This window comes from Athene cunicularia (genome assembly GCF_003259725.1).
Source record: "Athene cunicularia isolate RWA chromosome 4 unlocalized genomic scaffold, athCun1 chr4_part1, whole genome shotgun sequence".
Taxonomy (NCBI): Eukaryota; Metazoa; Chordata; class Aves; order Strigiformes; family Strigidae; genus Athene; species Athene cunicularia.
In genome coordinates, this window is record NW_020799098.1 from 35,726,227 (window position 1) to 35,750,152 (window position 23,926).

The 23,926-nt window shown below is 38.3% G+C and overlaps 1 protein-coding gene across 1 annotated transcript in view; it reads right to left on the bottom strand.

Annotated features, from left to right (window-relative positions):
- The window catches only part of TENM3 (teneurin transmembrane protein 3), an 829,296-nt gene that overhangs the window by 204,760 nt on the left and 600,610 nt on the right, over nucleotides 1-23,926 (bottom strand). The gene's annotated exons all lie outside the window — the stretch shown is intronic.

Genomic DNA, 23,926 nt, shown 5'->3' on the forward strand with positions numbered 1-23,926 from the left:
ATCTCTAGAATCTTAAAGTGACAATAAGGCACAGCATGTCCCCGCCACCAGCTACAGAGAGCAGTGACAGGAGAGAAACTAAGGTTTGGGGCTGCTTACCTAAGCCTTTGGGAGGACAGTATACCTAAAGTCAGAAGTCACCTGCAGAAGAACCAGGAAAATAACCTAGATCTGAATTCTGCCCCACTCCCAAATCAGGATGAATATCTTTTTTATTTTTCCATTTTTGCAAGAATGCAAACATTATTACATAGTTAATCCTCATCAGAATGAGAAAATATTTATAAACTGGTAAGCACCAAAGTCAATGTTAAGAAGTATTAACAGTGTTAAAGCATAGAAAACAATTCTACATGCACTATTACGTGAATTCCATATTTTATTTCTTAAATATGAGATAAAATCTTCACAGACAGACTACAATTATGATCAAGTATCTGTCAAGATCAGGGGTATATGACAATTTTACTACTTAATGTCTGCAGTAATTTTTATTGCAACACTTCCCTAAGAATATCATCTGACTTCTTGTTACTATGTTTACAGTATTACGAACAACATGGTGTAGAGATACTACAAAACACCGTAAATTCTGTTTCTATAATGACTGTAAACATATAACAATAGAAAAGAAAAAAGTGGAAAGGGAAGAAAATAAAGATATAACTGTGGAAACTCAATCATACATTCCAACAGAATAAAAGCTCCCAAACTTTATCACAAATTGGTAAGGGAGATGAAATAACATCTCCAAGGCCATTATATAATTTATCTAACCATTGTATATGAGGAACAGATATTCACATTATACAAGGCATTCTCTAAACTTAGTTATACTTGAAAATTTGAGTATATTCAGTCACCATTTTCCATACAGTAAGATAATTTTTTTACCCAGTAATTACCTGAAAATATGGCAGCTGGGATTTGGGTAACTGAAATCATACTTTTGTTCCTGAGAATTATCAAACCAGAAATTCAGTGTATTGCTAGAAAACTCCCACACTCTCTTTGGACTGTAATACCGCAGCAGCTAGGGAGTTTTGACAAAACAGGCCCATTATTATTTAATTCCCAGAAAATGCAATTTGGAAAATGAAAAGAGGACAAAGAGAGAAGGGAAAAAAAAACCCACAAAGGTTTGGTAAGTATCTTGAGATTATTTTATCGCCATCTTCCACCCAAGAAGCAGATATAGCTGCAAATATTTTGTGAGGCTAATACAGAAATGGTTGCTAAAATGCACTTTCAAATGAAAACAACTTAACAAAACAAACTGTCATCCCTCTTAGGCAGCAGGTCCTCTCCACACCTCTCATAATCCTACAGCTCTTGTTCAATAGCCCTTCTCTCACGTTTGAGCAGGAAGCAAACTGTGAAGTTGAGCTGCACCATTCTGGGATACTACCTGCTGTGCTATCAGCAGACTTTAAAAAATAATTAGAGGTGCTTGCAGCCATCCAGGACCATAAAGGCTACCGACACACCCAAGTCTGTCGATGACATTTCCCACTAGCGACTGTGCTGCTGAGAAAGGGGCAGCTACCAGAGGTTTCCAGACTACTGTCCTCTCACCTTGTTCAGAGCATGTTTCGGTTGCACTAGTTAAAATAACAATGGTCCCTAAGGTCTCGCTGACCCTGGTAATGCCACTCTTCTCTAGGCGAGTGCAGCTGAATGCCTAAGTAGTAGCAACAGTGGGAGTGAAAATGTCTTTACGTAGAAGGAGACAAGTTTTTCTTTCATTACTCCATATGAATTGCACCAGCATCTAAAGCACTGCATTTATTTGCCACATCTAAAAGCATAGTCAAACGCATACAGAATCTATTGCTAAAGGTCAAGTTATGATTCTTAGTTTTAATGAGCATGAAGTTGCTCAGCCCTCCAGGGTAGGGTTCCTTCAAAGGAGCCATTCAAGTCTGCTGTGCCCAGAACACAGGACCTAATTCACTCCTAGCCCTAAATTTAAGCACATTTTAAAGTTCACCCACCTACTGCCTGAACAGAAAATTTAATGACTCAAGCATTACAATGGATCTAGACCACAACTCTGGAAATAAATTTTCAGCATTGGTAAAGATTCTGGTAAAACTCCTCTAAAATATCTGTATTATGGCCACTGTCAACATTCACAACCTATGACAGGGGAGAAAAAAGTGGAATCAGACACAAATATATCCGATAAAAAGCGCTGATGATTGTTTTCTTTATTTTCTGGCCTCAACTTTTTTCTTTTTCTTCAAAATAGCTGACAACTGAAACTGTCTTTCACAATTTCAGATATACAACTTTCTCCGCAGGTTTCTCTGACAAGGATTTTCCTCTATGCAACATATTTTGGCTTACTCAGAGAAATCATCTCATCTACTTGCATTTTAGTGTGAATTTCTCAGACAAGCTACTCACTGAATTTTCCACACAAAGCAGAGTATCAGTCGTCAGAAGACAATAAATTCATTCAAATGGAAAGAAAAAAAGATGTCAAATGATCAGTGTCATACACATGAAAATGTCATTTTTTTTTTGAGTACCGAAATAGTCAGATATTGGCCAAACTTGAGAAAATACAACAAAAAGTAAATTCTAGTAGCAATGTTACAGAGGTTAGAAGCGCAGCGAATTACTTAGTAGCTGCACTGCATCACAATAGTAGTTTGACATACAAAGATGTTAGATAAAAATATGATCAACATTTTGTGCTTGCAGCTTAGCAGAAAGCTTCAATAGAAATACTGAGCAGAACATCAGAAAGTGAAATGCAGTATTTCAAACATATAGGATAAAAAGTCAGAATGCTGGGAAACACCTGTAGCAGGGAATGAATTCCAGTCGTGGGACAGAGTGTTATTGAAACACGTTCAATCAACATCCAGGAGTGAGCAGCCAGCAATTCTCCTCACAAAAATTAAAGATACAGAAGCATGAGAAAACTTCACTAATTTTGTCTGCATCGTAAGAAGCTGTGGTTGTATACTGAGCCCTGAGTATGTGTCCTCTTAACACATTTTATAAGCTTTCTAAAACATGGCTAGAAAAGACCACAGGTATTTAAGAATAACTTAGGAAATGGAGAAGCCAGATCCAATACACCATAACACACGAAAAACAAAGCATAGCTTTGCACTGACCCTCAAAAGCTAAAGAATACAGAAAACATAATATTAGTATTTCAATCTGTGGAGACAGGCTCAAAAAATCTTCAGTACATGCAGATGTTGCTGGAAGACAAATTTAGCTTCTTTTGCAGCAAGCTTCCAAGATCTGTACTTTCACTTCTCCATTTGGGTCAGAAAGTACTCTTTGGGATATACTGAAGCTTACTACTTTTTGAATACATAGTGACCCAGATGGCAGAAGAGCAGCACACTCACTGCCAACACAATCTCGGCTGCAATGATGCTCGACACCAAGAACAATGCAAAGAGTACAGGAACTTGCAAGTAGTAGACGTATGAAACTGGTAGAAAACCAGGTTATTAATCTCCCATGATTGAAATCCTTTATTCAGAAAAGAAACAAGATCGCGGAGGGGAAATGCCTCACTATGTTAAGGTTTAAACCATATAAATGATGCAGACTAGAAGGCTAACAACAACAAAAAACCCCAACAAGAACCCCAAACCCAACCAAAAAGTCAAACACCCCCCCCAAGCCAAAAGACCAGAAACAGCTCCCTGCCCCCCGATCCATTCAGATACTGCAAAGACTAATGAATTAGGAAAACCAGCTCATACTTGGCAAACAGTATCTAAACAGCTCACACCCAGAGTATTTTCCTGCAAGGCTGCAAAATGCTTAAACTAAAATCAGTTCTACTATGTCTGACTCACTAAAAAAAGATTGAGCTTCCCACTGCAGCTTCACAAAGAGGCATAAAAACAAGTGGATGTGGTGATAAGGTACTGTGTCCCCCCTGAGAAATATGACAGCTGCAGGAAAAAAAAAGAGAGCATACATAAATACTTAATGAGATGACCAAGTTATATATGTCATAAGAAGTTTACTGATTTGTGCTGATCCTTTGTTGCTTTTCAGTGGTTGTAGGTCTCGAGACAAAGTAGTCTTTATGTCTCTGATTAACTCTGAAAAGGGAAACAAAAGCTCCAAGAAGATACCCCTTAGGGCACTAGTGACTGAGTGAATGTCAAGAGCACAAAGTTCACTTGAATTGTTGTATAGCTCCCTGTTCAAGCTATTTAACAAATACACAAGCAAAAAAGTTCACATATTGCCAGAAGTGTGGAAGGGAGTGGAGGAAGACTCTACCACGGAGCAAGCGTAAGGGGCAGCAATACAGATGTAAATAACGTTTGGGGGAATCAACACCTTGTGTCTCGACAGCTACAACAGTGATGGGCTTCCAGTGAGTTCTGCTGTACTTTGTAGAGTTCAGGAAGGCTAGCTTGTGCTGAGATGAGAAGAACAAGCTGGAAACACATGAAAGACACAATAGAATTGTATAACATTGTAGTAAAAGGAGTAATAAAAAGAGCCAGAGAAATTGGACCGTGCAGATTCTTAAAAATTATTCTAAAATGATGATGACCAGTCATGGAAACTGAAGTAAAGAAGTGTGAAAGAAGAGTGACACCATGATGAGCTAGTGTGGCTAGCACACTGCTTTGCTGGACAGAGTGGCCATGCCCCTGTTCTGCTTTGAGAATACATCAATTTGAAAACATCACAGTCCTGTTTGTCATCACACACATTTAAACCTTATTCCCATTGATTTATCTGAAGGACTGTGGCAGTGAAAAAGAGACCACAAAACTGTAAGCTTTGCAGTAATGTATGCATGTAAGTCAATGTAAGACACCATAAAAACAAGATGGTCTCAATGCAATCAATAAGCAAACAGATTAGAAAACATGTAATGCTTAGAAGCCCCAAATAAACAAATGCACTTAAACTAGTGCTAGACAACTAACTAGTCTTTTCATGAAGTAAGAGACTTCATTCATGAACACAGAATACTAAATGCTGACATGTATTTCATGCAAAAAGAGATGTCACTGAGGTTGCTGTACATAGGACAAGATGGCTGTTTTAATCTTAAAAAAAAGGTTAGATCATGAGAAAAACCTCAGTTCAAAAACAGAGACAACGTCAGAAATAGTAATATGTGGAAAATACGTAGCAGCTAGAGTAATACACAGTATTTAAAATATCACGTTTCATATTCAGGTTTCACAGAAAGCAGAAACACCTCAAAAAATTACCAACTTTTACAGCAGGGATGAATGGAACACTAAACAGAGCATGCAGAAAAGCCAGAAGTATGAATGGATTGGGTCCCTTTCTGACCAAAAGCAAAGAGGCTGGAGCGCCATACAAAACAGATAAGCCCTGCCAGCAGGCCAGGGAGACTGGCGAGAAACATGTGATACTGTCATAAAAACACAAAAGGAAACAAGCTCTATTCTTGTTAATTTTATGGAGCAGATTACTTCACTTTGTAATAGGGGGTGTTGGGGGGGTGGGGTGGTGGTGGTGGAAGTTTGATAAGTAGGGAATCCCAAGCAAGGACACACAGAAGGACAAAAACTTCAAAGCCACACACCAGCATATCTGGGCTAGATGACAAAATCAGATTAAGAAGGCTAAAATGCAAGAGTGAATCACCTACCTGTCTCTAAGCAGCAGCTGTCCCAGATGCCCACGCAGGAGGTTCCCTCCATCTTTGTACACTGAGGTATTCCAATAGTAGGAGAAATCCCAATGACAGCCAAAGTCTCTGCTGCCCTTTCAAGGCCTGTGCTCTACTAGTCTATGACATTTCTTACTGGGGTTGCTGTATATATTTCTATTGTGTGTATGTGAATGAAGTGTGCTGTTCTTCTGTGAGGGAGATCCTTGATCATTAAAGTGCACTGCTGGGCTTGCATATTAGGGACTGTAATAATCCTCACAAGTCATTACAAATTAAAGAATTTGTTTTCCCAGAGCTGCTTCTGCTCAGCTGATACTAGAAAGAAATCAGAAAAAAAAATGGCTGGCCTCAGTTAATCTTACCTAAACAACAGGTTTTCTGTCCATCTGCCCTGATTGGCAGAGCATCCTCCTGGACAGGGCTCTCCAAAGGCCCAGTTCCCAAGGCCAGCCAGTTTGCAACGTCGTTGCAACCATCTCATTGCAACGTCCTCCTACTTGTGCCTTTCCCCCAGTGCCTCTCCTGTGCAGTGCAGCCACAAATGGAACAGCAGAGGCTCCCCTTGGAGCACTTTACTCATGCCCTTGAGTCATCCAAATTAACACTTGACCACCAGACAATGGCATTTTATTTCTAGTTGTTAAATGCAGTAATTTGAATCAACATCTGTTTTCAAACAATTAGAATAAAGCTGGATCTGGAATCAATTTGTACTGTCATCAATTTGACTAAAGACAATAAAATTTAGCTATAAAAGGCATTTTTCTAGCATTGGGATATTCTCTAGATGGTAAAATATAAGACAAGGAGCAGCCGGGAAAGTGACCTATAAATTTCATTCTCTTTAATATTTTTGAATATGGCATCTGAAGTTACTTTTTGAAAAACTGAGAAGCTACAACCTTTTATAAAATATAGAAAAAGTGTGAAGGAAGAGCAAGCAAACCCAAATCCACATCTATTTGCAGTTTCTCCTTCCAAATCAGCCAACTAACAGCAAGGTTGAAGAGAAAAGAAGAACGTTTGAAGTTTTACTCGTAAATTGAAAATAAAAATATATAATATAGATACGCAATTGAGTCATCATTCCCCACATATCCTTTGTTTTGTATTACAAGCTCCTCAGGACAGGGCTGTGCCTCTATGTTGTTGAAAAGTGCTTAGTACAAAGAGGCTCTAAAGATGTGTGGAAACTTGTGTGACTAGTAAATATTAATATTTTATACTTAATTTTAATATTTAATATTAACAATATCAAAAGCAGCAACAAATATCTCTGTGGGGCTGCCACAGGTGTAATCTTGGCAAGGGAGGGAAAGCTCAGGAAGATGAAAGATGGGATTTTCAGACACTTATGCCTCCAGATCCCTCCAAACTGCAAAGAGAGGGCCCTTTTGGCATCCTGTCCACTGTACATGGTAGCTGCCACTGACTACATTTCACACCACAAAATGGAGGTTTGACAAGGTCTGCATTGGCACTATGCAACTTAAAAAAAAAATTTAAAAGGGAAATAATGTCTATAATCAACTGTGATCCACCATATGCTCTAGTGCAAGAGTTCTCATAAGTTTCATGTCTGCAGTCTTCTTTACCATGAGGTAAACTCCTCCTCACTCATTGCTAACATTTTTATATTAAATTAATGTAAGCCTGAGTTAGAATATAATTTACAGAATTCTTATTTTAGTTTTGTAGCAGAAGACCACTATTACTGAATGAGGAAGAGTGAGCTGGCTTTACTTTACCAAACGCAGGATACAATTTCCTTGCAAACACAACCCACCAAAAAGTAACTAATTCTTCACACATCTCCTACTGAAGAGCAAACTTTATGGAAATGATTTCCCAATATTTCCTAAGGGTTTCCTAAATACCACTTTATAAGCATAATTAGAGAAATAGTGCAAAATGCCTCAGGGTTGGACACTGAAAAACATAGAAGAGAATTAAAATTTCTCATGGTGAAGAGGACCAGTTAGGATACAAGACAGGTCTAAAACCATAAACTTCGGTTGCATCATCTACATTTATTGTACATTACATATAAAATCATACAACTGTGTTGGCTTTTGTAAATTTAAGTTGACCAACCAAAATATTAACCTTCCACAGAAAGTACAAGCTTCTCAGGCTATAGAAGCATACTTCTTCAAGGTCTGGTATTTGGAATATGTGAATAACAAAAAGGACAAGAGTGGAAAACTGCACAAAATATGGAAAAGTGTACATTGAATACATGTGAAGAGAGAGGTAATGGCTGAATTCCAAGCTATATTATCCTTGTCTTTTTCTTTGTGGTCAGTTAAAATAGGTAATTTTAACTTTATTCTGCAGTTCATTGCTTGAAAAACATCACTCACTAATTTTCTTTATAACGGAATGAAGAGTTTTCAATGCATTGGTTTTTCATAATCAATACACTGGCTTTTCCATCACAAAGCCAACGATGTCACGTTTTAGAGAGCAGTATGTTCAGTTCTGGTTTTGCTGTCACACAGAAACCCTCATGAAAATGAAAATAATAATAATAAAAAAAAGTTATAAGTAGACATGGAAAATAAGCATATTTCTTTTAGGCACAGTTTCCTATGCTTATTTATAAAGAATGCCAAAAATAATATTTTTGCCATCACAAATAAGGAATATTACTTCCATTTCAAAAGAAATGCCTCCCCCAATGCTTTCTCCAAACACTCAAATCCCAGCTTAATAAAAACAAATGGCATCCCTCATTTCTTCAAAATTGCATATTTGATATCCAAAGGTTTGCTGTTCTAACAAGATACAAGCACTTTGAAACCCGACAATTATGTATTCATGTGCCAGAAGTCAGACACATCTTTTTTTCAAAGATGTGGGTGAATATAATAAATATATTTATAACTCTAAAATTTCAAGACCTTGCTTTTGAAGCATGAAAAAAACATAATGGCACATATTAAAGGCCACTGGAAACATCACAAAACCATTGTAAAAGCAAAATTTTATTCCCTTGGCATGTAATCTCCACAGTCATTTGCAACATCTTTTAGTAGCAACAAGATACTAACTCCTTTTTCAGTTATGTTTGCAGTCTTATTTACACAGTGAAGCTACAGGTGACTTCTTACAGAGAAAAGAGTTCAAAGAACAGCTCCAACAACACGTAACTCATGTTTCAATCCAAATTACAAATATTGTACACTTCAAACTACTTAAACACATGAAATTCGATATCTATCAGAGGAAAATGTCACAAATCCTGCTTTGAAGTAGCAGTAAACTGAACACCACAATTTAAGCTGCACATAGTAGTTATTCACATAAAATTAACAAGCCGACTAATTTAAGGATTATAAGAACCTATGTCTTAAAGTGACAATTTCCAGAATGACTCGGTAAAAAGAAAATGAAGAGCTATTTATCATTAATAATTGAAACTGTATGGAATTTATCATACTACAAGGGCCAACCTTTTTTTTTTTTTTTTTTTTTTTTCCCGAAGCTTTTCTTGTTTTTCCTCATTTGACTGCTAGTTGCTAGGTGGTAGTCACATGCACCCAGATCTCACAGAGCAACATTTAGAAGGAAATGATATTAGCTTTCAGTTCATCAGTGAAGATATATTTGGAATCTCTCACTTAGCAGCATTTAGCATCACAATTATTCAGAAACAAGATCTTGTCTATCAGAGATAATTTCAAAAATAATACTATAGTATGAGGTCTCCTGAAAAAAAACTCTCAATTTGTTTGTATAACACTTAGGAAAATAGTTAAGTATGTATTTGATAGCTGCTATTTAGCATAAGAAGACTTCTAATATGCATATGTAGAGGTCTGGCATAACATTTACATCAAACATTCTCAACAGCATGTGTATATTTAGCAATATGATATGAGATGATCACCATCAGCAATTTGAATTTGACATTTAAGACTACATTAATAGCAACACTAGAAACATGACAAACCTTGGGCAACAATAATGGAAAAGTAAAATGATGCTGTTATAATTAGGTTTCCAAAAATAAGCCCATCTTTCAGTCATATCCTTCTGCCACTGCACCTATAAGCTCTCCACATAGCAGTACAAATTTTTTAAACTATTAAACATGCCACAAGTAGGGCAGTTAAAAGCAACAAGACTAGAGTTCCCCAAATTATGCAGTTTACTTTGCCTGGGTACTAATACATCATTTTACTCCTGCACAACAGTGACAGAAAGGCCCTCAACCAAGCACTGCAGGATGACATCCACTGACAGGCATTTTCTCCTTCCATGGATTTATGTCATGACAGAGCATTTTGAAGATTTAACTTTCAACCAGATAAATGTTATCATAGTTAAAACACATAATAAGTTCTGAATATGTGAAATAATGAAGGTTACTTATCAAAATAAACTTCACAAACCTGTACTGCTGAGCATCTGTGGGGCCCGATCTGCATTCTTCACAGTTATTCGCGGCCACAACAGCAGTGACTGTACAGCAGTATTTGACATACAATAAAAGTGGCCCACCAAGGTACTAGCAGTGTACATCGTCCACACAAAAATGTCCTACTGACAACAGATCAATTCTCAAAGCCTTCTGAGGCCATTCAGACTTGAGGCAGCTATGGACATCGCCTGTCGGATCCCAACCTCTGGCAGAAAAACGCTGATGGGGTAAGACCGTCAAGAAAGTTCATCCAGACAGGGACTTCCACCTTCTGTACAGTATGGTCTATGACACTCTGAGCCTATGAAGGCTGCTGATCCAGTTTTAAGACAAAAAAAAATAAAAAAATCTAGGCTGACACAACGTCCAGTGATCCCTTCCACAACTACCATTTTAAGGAGACAGTGCATGCCCCTCAAAATGGAGAGCAACTTCCATTTTTGGGAAGCTGCAGAGAACTGGCAGTGAACCCACCTGCAGCACAGTAAAGACACTATCACAGAGAATTTGTAAGATTCCTCCTCAGGTTAGGTTAGGTTACAAAAAAAGCACAACAAAACTCTCAAAATTTAAAGTGGCATCAGCACTTATGAAATGCTTCCCGTAGAGATTTGGGAGCATTTCTGAAATACTGACAAAAACTTGCAGCGAAAGGGTCTGGGGTAAGAATTCATGGATCTGACAATCTGTACGCAATGAAATGGCAGTCAGCATTTTCATGCTCGGTGTTAGCCTGGAACAAAGCCTCAGAAGTGAAAGCATTCTTATTTGATTTAATTTGGTTTCCTCATCTACTCTCAGCAAAGATTAAGTACAAGGCATCAGCGACTCTGAACCTGCAATTTATCTGGATTACGTCCTCTCTTTACAAATATCTCCTGCTTTACTAAGAATTAACTTTTACACATGGAGTTGCCTCGTTCATCCCACACTGAATTAAGAGCAAGAGTTAGTATCTGTCTGTGATCTAGTGAGAAACAGAGTGGATGGTTCACTACAAACCAACAGTCAAATACAAAGCTAAACAAAAGATAAATTGTAAAAAAGAAATTAAAAAAAAAAATCTTCACTTTTTTCTTGTCCCTTAATGTTTCCTCCCCTCAGCTGAATCAAGTTACATTAAAAAGTTCAGTTTTTGAAAGCATTTTATGTTAAAATTGGGAAATGAAGAGTATTGTGGAAAATATAAAATTTTATCTGCTGGTAGTAATTTTAGCTTTATCAATAAACAGGTACCTCTCGGTGCACTAAAGCTGGTGTTTATCCCCCACCTAATTCTGCAAAATAGTTTAGCATATTCTTAACTTCACGCTTTATCTGAATCTCAGCAAAGGCGATAAAATACAAATATTGCACCAAAGATACACTTTATCTTGGTGCTTTGCAGAAGAGGGATCCACATCAAACATTTAAATGCTTTGCTCCATATTATTATGTTCGCTAAATAAAAAATAGTTTGTTTCTTGACATACCACACTCTCTCCTTTCACGTCAGTAAAATTATATAGTTGAAACAATGATATCTGAAGAAATACACTTCTTAGGACATTGTTTGTTTTGACACAAACTGAACTTTGAGGTGGAGATATTCATGCACCCATTCAAAATTCAAGCAAGCTTCAGAACAACCACCAGTAACAGGTTCAGTGCCCAGAGGCAGGGTGTTGTCCCTACCCACTGGTCTACAGGTACACACATCAAGAGCATACTCCCGTAACACTGATAACAGGAGGTCTTTAGCAGGGATTCGCTGCCCAAAAATGTCATACAGCCTCTCGTCATGTCTAACAGCTCTCACTCTTAATGAAACCAAGGAACAAACCTGACTTGTGAGGACAAGCTTTGAATCAATTAGCAAGAGCCTGCAGTAAAACAACTAAAATGCAGAATGACCTTACAGAGATACTGTTTATCGGATAAATCTTATTTCAAACAGTCACAGTAGGTTTGAGCTGATGTTCTCCACTATTCATCTTCTTTTAAATTTCTATTTGGTTGGCAAATAGTAAACCTGCACAACCATAAACGATCACATCAGGAGCACATGCATTCCTTCTGCCCAGTTTTTCCTCCCTGGCAGGCTACAGGACGAGATGGTGTCTCTTTCCTGAATTCTGCCTTCTTTCCATCTCCCTTGCAGACTTGTACAAAATGAAGTGCTGGGAGAGAGCATGGATGACTTAACATAAACCCTTTTTCTTATTACAAAAAAAAAAAAAAAAAAAAAAAAAAAAACAGCAGTAAGGTTGAGGGGCCAATGGCAAAAAGACTCAGTTTGTTGAGAGCAAAGCATATTTTTTTTTTTCTATAATAAAGGTTTAGGCCTTTTATTTCTCATTCTTTCAAAATACTTCCTCATCATCTCTCATAGAAATAGGAAATTACCTGTTACTGCAAACATGCACAATTATGAGTGGCAAATAATAGAAGTACACAAGCAGTACCTGAAGCCAAGCAATACAATTATTCTTTTCAAGGAACGATAAGCAAATAGCAGTGCAGTTGTAAGAAAAAGCAGCCTACTTCTAACCTGTGAGTAACCAACTGTGGATACTGTATGACACTTACATGGCATCTAGCTATGCCAAAGTGATCACAAACTGTCATTTTTCCTTAGAGGTATATGCTACAGAGGAACTGGGCAAACATTCAACTCTGAAAATCAAGAAGCTTAGCTCATCTCACTCTGCTCTAAATACTAGCTATAAGGGAGCCGTGTTATTTAAAAGTGCTTGCTTCCATGCACCTTGTGCAGCTGTTTGAAAGGTGTTTTTAAGGAGTAAATAGTCTCTGAAAGCAGGAGGGAGAAGAGATTGAGCAGCAGGGTTTTGGAGAGAGGACCAACCGCAGTTCAGATTCTCCTGTATCACGTTTTTCAGGCAGGACCATTCTCCTGTGCTGCCAGGGAACAGTAGCAGCAAGCCATATAGTGCAAACTCACAGGGTGACTGGGATAGACTCCTTTTATTTTTCTGTGGAGAAAGCCCCTACAGCTGCTCAGGTTTACGAGTCTATTGTAGTGATTTTTTCTTCACAGCAATTGCACAAATGTGCACAGTAAGCATACTGAGGCTCAAATAAGAGCAGGACAAGTTCACTCTCATATCCCACTGGGTAGCCCAAAAAGTAAATAAATAGCAAATACATGCAAGTCAGCACTGAAACCTTCACTTTCACTGATACTGCAACCATCAGTGTACATGTTTAAACAGTAGACTGTGCCCTACAGACATTCCAAGTGCAAGGAAAAAACACCTTAAAAGAACAAGAGATTGAGGCGGGGCACAAAATCCGATATCACACCACAGTAACTCAAGTCGTTCTGTCACCATGAATGCCTTCAGTTGAATGCTAAAAAAGATGCAAAATAGGATGCAGGTTTTTAAAAGGTCACAGGTATTAGACACCAGTGCTGCAAACAAAGGCTGAAGTTACAGTTTAAGGCTGAGCTATTCTCATGGTCTGCCACCAAAAAAGGGGACACCCAACTCTACTTCCCCCTTGCCCCACCGAACCATTTCTGCCTTGTGCCCTTGCCCCTCCCCCAACCTTTACTACCCATCTATCTGCACAGGAAGTTTATTTGATTTGCTAACCCAACAGAAAACTGCCCTTTCCCCCCCTACCTGTTTTCTTCTGGGTTATGTTTGTTGTCAGCAGTGAACTGTCAACTCAAGATTGGCTCAAGCCTTAGAGCACAACCCTACCCCAAGATTTAGAGCAGTAATGGGGTAGGGGGGAACATCTTTCCTTTATCCTCTCCTGTACCTGAGAATTGACTTTAAATTTGAGCTAGTGCAGAACTTGTCTTATCTATAACCCTATGGTTTGCATTTCTTACACTGCCAGTGTAGATGAGATATTTGCCAAGATTTTATTGACATAAGCAGGAACCGTAATTCTTACCTAGTATCATCAACTAGCAGGACAGAGTAATAGGACAATGCTTGATAAATGTAAAGCCCTGGATAGCCTGCAGGTCTGCAGCAAAGCTAGAAGCAGCAGTTGAGCTGAAACTGTGGGTGACAAGCTTGAGAAGCAGTTACAAGTAAACGGCAAGCTAGAAACTAAAAGAAAGCCACCTTAAAACAGTATCCTCAACAATACTGGAAGTATGAGGTTTTTGTTCAGATCTCGCAGCACTGCATTTATTTGGGAAGCAAGCAACGTTCAGTCAGATATCTTCATTTTCTAGCACGCTGCCCACCTTTACTTGCAATCAAAACCCAGTATTTTATGCCAGTCATTCTATGCTCCTGGTCAGGTTCTGAAGCAAAAAGGGAACTAATAATAAAGTAGTTCTAAAACTGAGATACTGGAATAGTAACTGCTCAGATACATGCCAACCATTTATGATTTACTCTTAATAAATACTTTTCTTTTAGGATTCATCTACTTCACAGATAGAGACGCTGTGCAAGAAGTTTGGGTTTGTCTTATTGTTTGGGAAAGGCAAAGCTAGCCAATTACAATGCTAATATGGAGTCTCATAATTAACTACACCTCCACAGTATCTCTCTAGAGAGGGGCTCACAGGTAATCTGAAAACATTTTGAAGCCAAAAAGTATTACTAATTGACACATTTCAAGGCTCATAGCTTTCCTTTAAGAATGAAAATTTAATCTTAGAGTAAGTTACTTAATAATTATCTACAATTTGAAGAGGATTTGATCCTTCCTCCCACATCAATTTGAAAGCGTGAAGCATAAACATACAGGTTCCAGTGCAAAGTGCCAAGGTCCTGGTTCCTCAAGATAGCAAGTAAGCTACCTTTTATTTCCTAAATCAGTATTTTCCAACCTTGCTGTCCAAACCAGTACTGACTTTTGATTAGGAGAGGCCAGGACTGAGCAGAAGAGCAGTAATGGTAAAAGGAGATGCACCAAACACCGCATCAGCGGTTGCAGTGGATTAAGTGGTGAGGAACTTTTCTGAAGTTAATCCTGCAACTGGTCCTGCTCTTGCTGAAGTCAGTATGTACAATTCTCACAGAACAGCCTAAGTACAGCTTTTTCTGTTTGTCTGGTGACACTTACTCCACCCAAGACACAATCTATATGGAAATTTGCGGTCCCATAAGTCGGCATGTTTTCTAGCAGGGCATTGAACTGAAAGGCAGTTTGAGGGCTTCTAGTTTCTATAATATCAAGGTTTCATTGATACTAAACCAAACTAACAAAAAAGTGATTATCAGCTGTGGAAGACAGTAGGGATGGAAAAGATGACTGTAGGAGGGTAGACAATGCTGCTCACATCTCCCTGAAACTCCAGAGGTGCTCCAAGCCTTTTTCCTTCTCTCCCCTTCAAACCAGCACACATTGCTTCAAAAATATATCTAGTTGTCAAGTCACCAGTCTAAAACAGAACTAAGTGGTCTAGTCCATCCACAGATGAGCCCAAGCCAAAAGCACTGCTGGCTCCAGCAAGATGGTAAAGTGGCACCAAAATGGAGCCCAAGTCTGGGGTGAGGAACAAACCAACACAACTCATTGACCAACAAAGCAACTGAAAAAGCCCACGAGTTAAAAATAAGGAAGTAAAAAAAAATCAGAGCTGATATGAAAGAGAAGGGATAGGAAAATTGGGAAGATTTCAGAACAAGATGTGGGAAAAAAGCACAATGCCTTCAAGCCATTTCAAGTGAGTTTCCAGCATGAAGTACTTTGGGTCACATCTCTCCTCTTGTGGGTCTGTCCCCACTGACCAGTAAGAATAGGTAAAACAGTTAACAAAATACAATCAGGGAGTTAAGCACAACTCACTAAGGGGCAGCTGATTTCTGAAAAAATCACCCTACCCAGTACCACACTGGTAGAGAGAGAGCATAAAAGAAAACTGTACCGCAGATACCAGAGGTGGGGGAAAAAAGGGGAAGGTTTTGGCTTTTCCTGCTGTATGCTCTCTGGCAACTAGTTTGTTCAATATGAGGAAAAAACAGCAGTTATTTTCTTTGATCTTTTTAATACAGATGGTGTTTTTGTATTAAATTAATGAATGCACAGCACATTAAGATATTTAAATGTAAACTGCATGCGTTGAAGAGGTTTTAGCTTGAGGATGCATTGCTATTTTCTTCTCATTTTAAACATATTTTAAGCACATTTCTTAAATACATACAGGCTATCTCTCTGTGCTACAAATAATTACACAAACTCTAAACCAGCACCTTGTTCCAGCTACTTGAATTTGTCCTGTTGGGTTTTTTTTTGTTTTTTTTTTTTTTTCTTAATCCCATGATTTTAAAGAAATCAGACATAGACAAATCCTGCCAGAAAATGTTTTCATAACAGAGACAAGTAATGTCTATACCAAGTACATCTGAAACAAGAGCCTGTCATCAGTGCCTCTCTTGGTTATGCTAGCTGGCTACCCTGAGAAACAGCATGTACTACACAAAGTGGTAGCACAGTGTCCATGGATCACCATTAGAAAAACTTGTAAATTCAGATACTTCATCCTTATTACAGCACAGCAACACAAACTTCAACTTTCATCCTCCTCCTTCACGTGCTACAACTGCCCACCCTATCCCAGGCAGCCAGTTTGAATCGGAGTTAAGCCAGGATTTAGCTCAGATGTTTTTTTTTCCCCAGTGAAAAGCTTTAGGGACAAAACTTAAGTTTGGCCTGCCAATATAGTAGAGATAAGACTTTCAGTGCTGGAATAACTATGATAGTGCGTGCAAGAGAAAATGTAACACAGAAAAGCTCATTTTTCCTCTCCAAGCACCTGTTTTAAAACAGTGGAGACCCCCCTATAGCAAACTCATTACTTAAGGAGGATAAGTTAATACTTCTTCAGTTTAATTGACAATGTTTGTGTGTGTGGCTGCTGTCAGTATTTTCTTTGCATAGCTGATTAAGTTTTTTTCTTGGTTTAAAATACTTCAATGAAGTTCCCAGGGAAAATAATAATGTGAAATAGTTGACAAAATATTTACCACTTAGAGATTTATTGTTTGTTACAAAAACTGCAAGAAACAGATGAGCATGAGTGTGACAATAGACTAGTTTTTCTAATAAAAATGGGGGAAAAAATAGCAACACCTCTATATAAGACACATTTATGCCAGTAAACATTCTGCTGCCATTGATACAATTGTATTTATGTAGAAACAGAACTCAGTTAAAACCGTAGAAGCAAAAATTCTTTCACAGGTGGCAGGGCTTACTGATACACCTCTGTTGACAAACACTTCGGGAAAAGTAAGCCTGTAATGTGTGTTCCTGTAAGAGCTGTGGTCTACCAGAATTTAGAACAAGCAGTTTATGTTTTTTTCATTATGTCCTTAAGTTTTGTGCAGTAATTCTAAATTTATAACCTCTCACAAAAAGTGATCCACTGTTTCATTCTAGAAATCTATCTGCAGTACTCAGGATCTTTTACAGTTAAAAAAAAAAAAAAGGTGCAACGATTTTAATGTATTCTTTGTATTTACAAACTTTTAAGTTTGTTAGCAAAATGCTGTTACTCCACATACTAACAAATGCATCTTTTTACAGTACTGATGTACATTTACACATACTACTAAAAAATACACTCTTAGACAATTTTAAGACTGTTTTATGCTATATTCAAGAATCCAGCATCTGCAATCCTCATAGCTCTACAGTGTTAAGAAAAGATTGTCTACTCAAAATAGTTCAGCCGACTAGTCTGAGTTTCTGACTAGTCATTTTTTTATACCTATTCATGCCGGAATTTTGGCATTACACAAAACACCTTTTAGAAATTATGAAAGGAAAACATTTTTGTTGTCCTTGGAGACCTACGCCTTTAAATTCTGTTCATTACTAATGAGTGTAATTTATTACCCATTTTCCACTCATATTATCAAATATTATTTATTGGCTACAGACAGGAGTTTTAACATTGTAACACGTAAGATGCAGATTTTAACATCAGTCACAGACAAGTATGAAAACTACTACTCAGATTATGTTTAAATTTTACTAGGAAATATAGGATGAATGTGCCTTATCATGATCAGGCATATTCCATTATATTTCGATTTCTAAGTCTGTTGGGGTTAAACTGTTCAATATTCTCTAAGGGTTAGCAAGGACTACTGCTTTTACTGCATTTATTGTCATAGATATTACACCTATTCGTGATTTGAAATGTAGCCACACTTGTAACCTCTTTCTATCCAATAAAATTACCTTTGTAGTCAGCTGCCTAAGAGTGTTGGTAGTATTGTCCATACATTACAATGAAAACAGTGACTTGAAACATCCTTTATGTGAATGAAGAAGCTTAAAATACTGCCATTACCCTGCTTTCTGCAAAACTGCTTTCCAAATCCTTCTTCTCAAGAGTGTTTCATGACAGAAAAAAAACACCACACTTGAGCGCTTGCGATCAACTATAAAGTATGAAAGACAGAAGAGGATGCCTCACAACATTCACTCTTGTAGGCATGTGACAACCTGCTAGTGCCGTAGTTGTAAAAATCACAGGGAATTTGTCTACAGAAGTAACACGTCTCAGTCAATCTTCTGAAACATGAAAATCTAAAGGTGCTTATTTCTGATTTTATTGCATTTTAAATATTAAGTTATTACAGCAGCTCCTGGCATTCCTGTGCTGGAGCTGTCATTTTCACTATGCACTCTGTTTCTCAAGCATTTGTAACTCAGCAGTTTTAATTTGCATCTGGCTGAAATTCGGTATACTAGTCAGCTTGCATACAATTTCCTCTGAAAAGGGGGGGAAAAAAATGCTTCGTATTTCTTCCAGCTTGTTAACTTTAAGGTTCTAAACTATTTCAATAAATGCTAATAGTATTTCAATTTATAATAATCCCTTATTTTAATATTTAATGTCTTGGTCTAGCAATCTGTATTTCCAACCTAAACTGTACCAGAGCTTTGCTAGCCCTGTGTCTTCTGTGGCAGCTCTGTGCACAGCGTGGAACTGGGGACACCGGGGTGTCTTTGCAGAGACATCTGAGTGCAATAGAGATGAATGCTCTCAACTAACTAGCTCATGCTATCTGGGAATACTTCTGGGGAGCTTTGATCCCAATTTTGCAATAGGAGCTAGAAACTCCACACATTCAGACTTCAGATCCCATCTGTGACCTCCGACAGGTTTCTTAACTTTGTTAAGTTCAGGTGGCACAGGGAACTTGAGCTGTCCCTTAATATACAACCATTATGACAAAGTCTAATTACGCATTCCTCAAATAACTCTAACATAACGCCAAAGTTCTAACATGTGTATAGTATGTTCTAATAACGTCCATCACTTTTTGCCTTTGAAAGTGAGTTCCTCAGGCTCACTAGAACGCTAGGTTCCTTATGTCTGAATGACATAAGGTCTCCTGTCTTATGAGACTGCATCTAAATTAATTCCAGGTTTTCTGTTAATGAACACACAATGGCTCACAATAGTGGAGATTTTAAGTATGGGTATCTGAAGTTACAGGAAACTAACAGTAGTATCTTTCATGGTCTTCGCTTTGTCATGACTCAGGAAATTGCAAGAATAAAATATCAGAAAGTATAGGCAATTAAAACAGGCATAAAATTTATACGCATTGATTTGATACTGGTTTGCTTATACCACAGATACGTAATTATACTGATTCTATAGACACTGCATGTATCATCCATTTTAAATTCTAAAATTTTCTATGCATTTTATTACAGATGAAACTTTGGTTCCTCTTTGACAAGGTTATCAGCACCTCAACTTACACTACATGTAAAGGAATGAAGCAAGTTCACCGTGTGGAACAGCACAGAAACGTCATAAAATTTGCTTTACTAACTACACATGAATACTTGCAAAACTCAGATATTTCAGAGAAAACCATATGTTATTATTGCTTTTTTTGGTATTGGTACATTTTCCTGACTGATCAGACCAACAAGCTAAGTCTCAGTAAGTTTTAAGAAACTCAGTAAGTTTCACAGGGTCAGTGAGACTTTCACCATGGAAGCTTCTTTTGAAAATGCCAGTCCTTCTGGACAGAAGGCATGTCAACTGCACAAGCACACACACACACACACCTCAGGCATGACATGTCTTAAAGGCTGGCCACAATGCCACTGAATTGCCTATTACCTGTTCGGCTGTGAGAAGCAAACAAATATTTTCTCTTTCTGCTCTCTTAATTGTACTGTGGTGGAGGAGAGCTAACCAGAGTTAGTGGCAAAGGCAGAAAGTCTGTCTGAAGAATTACAACGAGCATTTGAATGAAAGGGAGAGCCATAAATGACTGATTAATAGCTCAGCTGGCAGAGTCCACTATTTTACAAAAAACTGGCTTCCATGCTTCTGTGTTAATAATTTTCTTTAAACAGAGAAATGGTGGCTTTATAAAAGGAGATGTAGTTCCATCCAAAACAAAAGCTAGATAGGTCATTCCTCTGCCATAGAGAGATACTAAGTCAATTTATGCTGTGTGAGTTATAACTGACTTAGAATGGCGTTGAGTGTGTTTCTTCATGCTCTTCAGATGGGTAGCCAAAAGGAAGCATTGATAAATGTTTCAACCAACTTAAAATCCAATTGCAGCAATAGGAATATCATGGTACAAAGGTTTATGACTTGTGCAGTCTAAGGGAAGAACTTGTTTCTATGACAAAAAAAAAAAAAAAGTATTGCATGCATCTATACCCAGCAGAAAACACATCAAAACACTTCTTGCTGATTAATCATCTCACTTAAGAAATGAAGTGTTACCACAAATATGAGCTACAATATTTTAAGTGTCTCAAAAACTGGAAATGTATATGGAAATGAAGCAGAGCTGAACTTTTTTCAAGCGGATTTCATTGATAAAGGAGCAACAAATCAGGCAAAAACTGGTACATGCAAGGTAGTTAGTTACACATGCTGCCACTCAACTAGGCCAAGTGCTAAATGGGAATTGACATGTCATAGTCTTGTGTGGTTGTCTTTTCTTGTTTAAAAGCAATTAAACAAACCCTCATTACCGAAATTAAGAGCTATATGACAGAAACCTGGAAGCAAAAGCATAATTTGGATGCTCCTAGAGCTGGAAGTGAATCTGTGGAATCAAGACTTAGTAAAGTGGAGATAACTACTATCTTTTAAGGAAAGGGGGACATCTGCTCCAGGTCTGTCAAGACCACACTTAAAAGGGTTCACCTCCAAAAGCCCCATACAAAAATTGCCAGGGATAGAAAAAGGACAAAGAAATCTAGATCTAACTGGGAAGGTAGTGTGAAAAATATTTTGAGACAGACATACTAGGTGAATTTGTCCTTAAATTTGCACTGTTATGCTGGAAAGTGTTAATGGCTTCTGTCAAACACAAATTGGTTTAAAGCAGAGAGGTGTGTCCATGCAAGGGCTTTTTACTCTTTCCCTATTATCCCTACCATGAGCCCGAGGCACAATGCTTACTCTGTACTAACTCAAAGTTTACTGCAAGCTTGAGTGCAAGCACTGGCATACAATCATCAATAACTTGGAATTGACAGTGGTTTTCCTGCTTTCATTTTGTGCTCTGACAACCAGTGCTCGCTCAGAAAACACCCACTCAATTCAAGGAAGCGTATGGACCAGAGGCTGTTCCCAATAGGTCACGTGAATGATGTTCCTGGGCTGCTGGTGAATGGCATGTGCACATCAGTGATGCTTGTGTCATGACAGTCAGAAACAGACCTTGGTTTATTCCCTTTGTTAACGTAAACAAAGACTAGGCATCCATCTCTCTTTCTCTACAATCTAATTTTACTCTCTACAGTGAACACGAAAGGCATCTGACTGGTCTCTTCTCTCTCTTTCCATTGCCCTCTTCCACCACATCTCAAGATTTGGGAAACCTGAAAAAGGGGGAAACGCCTCGTAGCTATAGCTGTTAGCCGGTAGCACAGCACCCTGCAGCTGCAAGCAGTTCTCAGCAGGCAGACAGAACTGATACTTTTCAATACCTCGCAAGTATTACGGCTTTGCCAGGCTTCTGGATTTATCAATTTGTGGCCTTTTACCCAGTGAATTCTAGAATACTTTTTAACAGTTTCTGGCAGCAGACAGGTATAATGTTAATGAGTCACTGTATTGTAGCCACAAACACAAGTGGAACAGCAGCCAGCTGTATGTGGGGGGGCTGCTTCCCTTGGCTAAAACTCAGACCTACACACAGGCATACATACGCTGCTTCAGACTAACACAGCTCAGTCTACAAATTACATTATTAAAGGTTATAATTTCTATACAGACTATACCAAATAAACCTACTTCCACAAAACTAGGGTAATTCACAGTTTGTTAAAATAGGACCCAGTACATTTTCATATTTCTTACTAAAGACCCCCATGTAGTTTATCACATATGAGTTTAATACTGACCCCGTTTGGCACAAGAGCACACATGGAAACTCCACCTGCGTATAAAATTGCATGCAAAAAGACAGGAAAAACATAATCAAAGAACAGATTCTAGCACAAGCTCTGCTCTATGCTACAGAGAAACCAAACACTCAGAAAGACTGATTTGTTACCTGTTATTTTATGGGGTACAGTTGCTCTACAGGAAACAAAGGCAGACAAATATACAAGCGAGATGAAGAATGCTCAGCTCTGCCTGGTTTCACTGAGATCACTGCAAGCAAAACCAATTACCTCAAAGGCAAAAACATAACTTTGTCTGATGTAGGTTTTATTTTTATTCTGTTTTTCACCTCATGTAACTGGTTCTGCTGCCATGGCTGTGATCAGCAGTAAATTAGGATTAGGTAGAAAGGACTAGGATGAGGGGGTAATGTAAAAGCTGGAGGGCAGGAATGAGAAAAGAGAATTGATAAATAATAGACAGGTCTTTTCTGTGAAAAGCTGGCAGAGCTGCTGAGGAATAACTGGAAATACTTTCCAAATACCACTGATAGAAAAAAAAAAATCATCTGGGGAGAAGGGTTTACATCCAGAGAGGAATCAACTGTCTGAAAAGTGTTTGACCTCAGGGGAAAAAAAAAGAGTGGTAAATACTGGGATCTCACACAAATGAGAGTAGCAGGGTTTGCAGAATAAGACTATTTGCAATGCTCTGAAGATGCCTATTTAATGTCATGAACTAACTGTATGTTTTGGAGAAGGGACAGCTGTTAAAAAGAAACTCTTCTTGCAATGAAATACATGCCCAGCTCCTTAAACCAAAATGGTCGATGGAGGAGCAAAAGAAAAGGAAAATGGGGGAGGAAAAGAAAAATTCTTTGAGGTACTTCTAGGCTATGAAAAAGGCTCAAATATTGACAGTGCTTTTGGCATACTTGTCAAGGAACAGTGAGATCCTCTTCAGCACAAGATCCATCAGCTCAGTGCTTGTCTCTTGGTTGATGGGAGAGATCTTAAGATTCAGTATCGTTACAAGACAACGGACAGGCGTATCTGTGCGGCGACCTTCCTGGAGTTATCTGATGAAAAAGCGAGTTCGACAGAGGGAGAAGGCAGAATTACATTTTCAAACTCTGACTCTGTGTCTGCCTTCAAAAGGCTTGTCTTCCAGATGGGCACATGGAAACACAGACACATAAAGATAATCCTCCTGCTTTATGGCAGAAGATGATTGATATGTACCAGGAGACTGCTGAGCAGGAAGCAAGAATAATTAAACAGAAAGAAAATGTAAGAAAACTCTTTATACTACAAAGGTGAAGGGCACTTCCATCATACAGGCGAGTAGGGCAAGTCTGTGAGGGACAAGGGGAACTTGGCATGAGTAAAAAGGAAAGAGTCTCTCTCCATCTGGATGATGCTTCATGCTGAGTACATGCTCTGACTCTACAACCCAAGGCTACCCAGACCACACCAAAACATTGCTGGCAGCTGGCAACTTTAAAATCCTGACTGAAGTTAAAGGTCTCAGAAAAGTA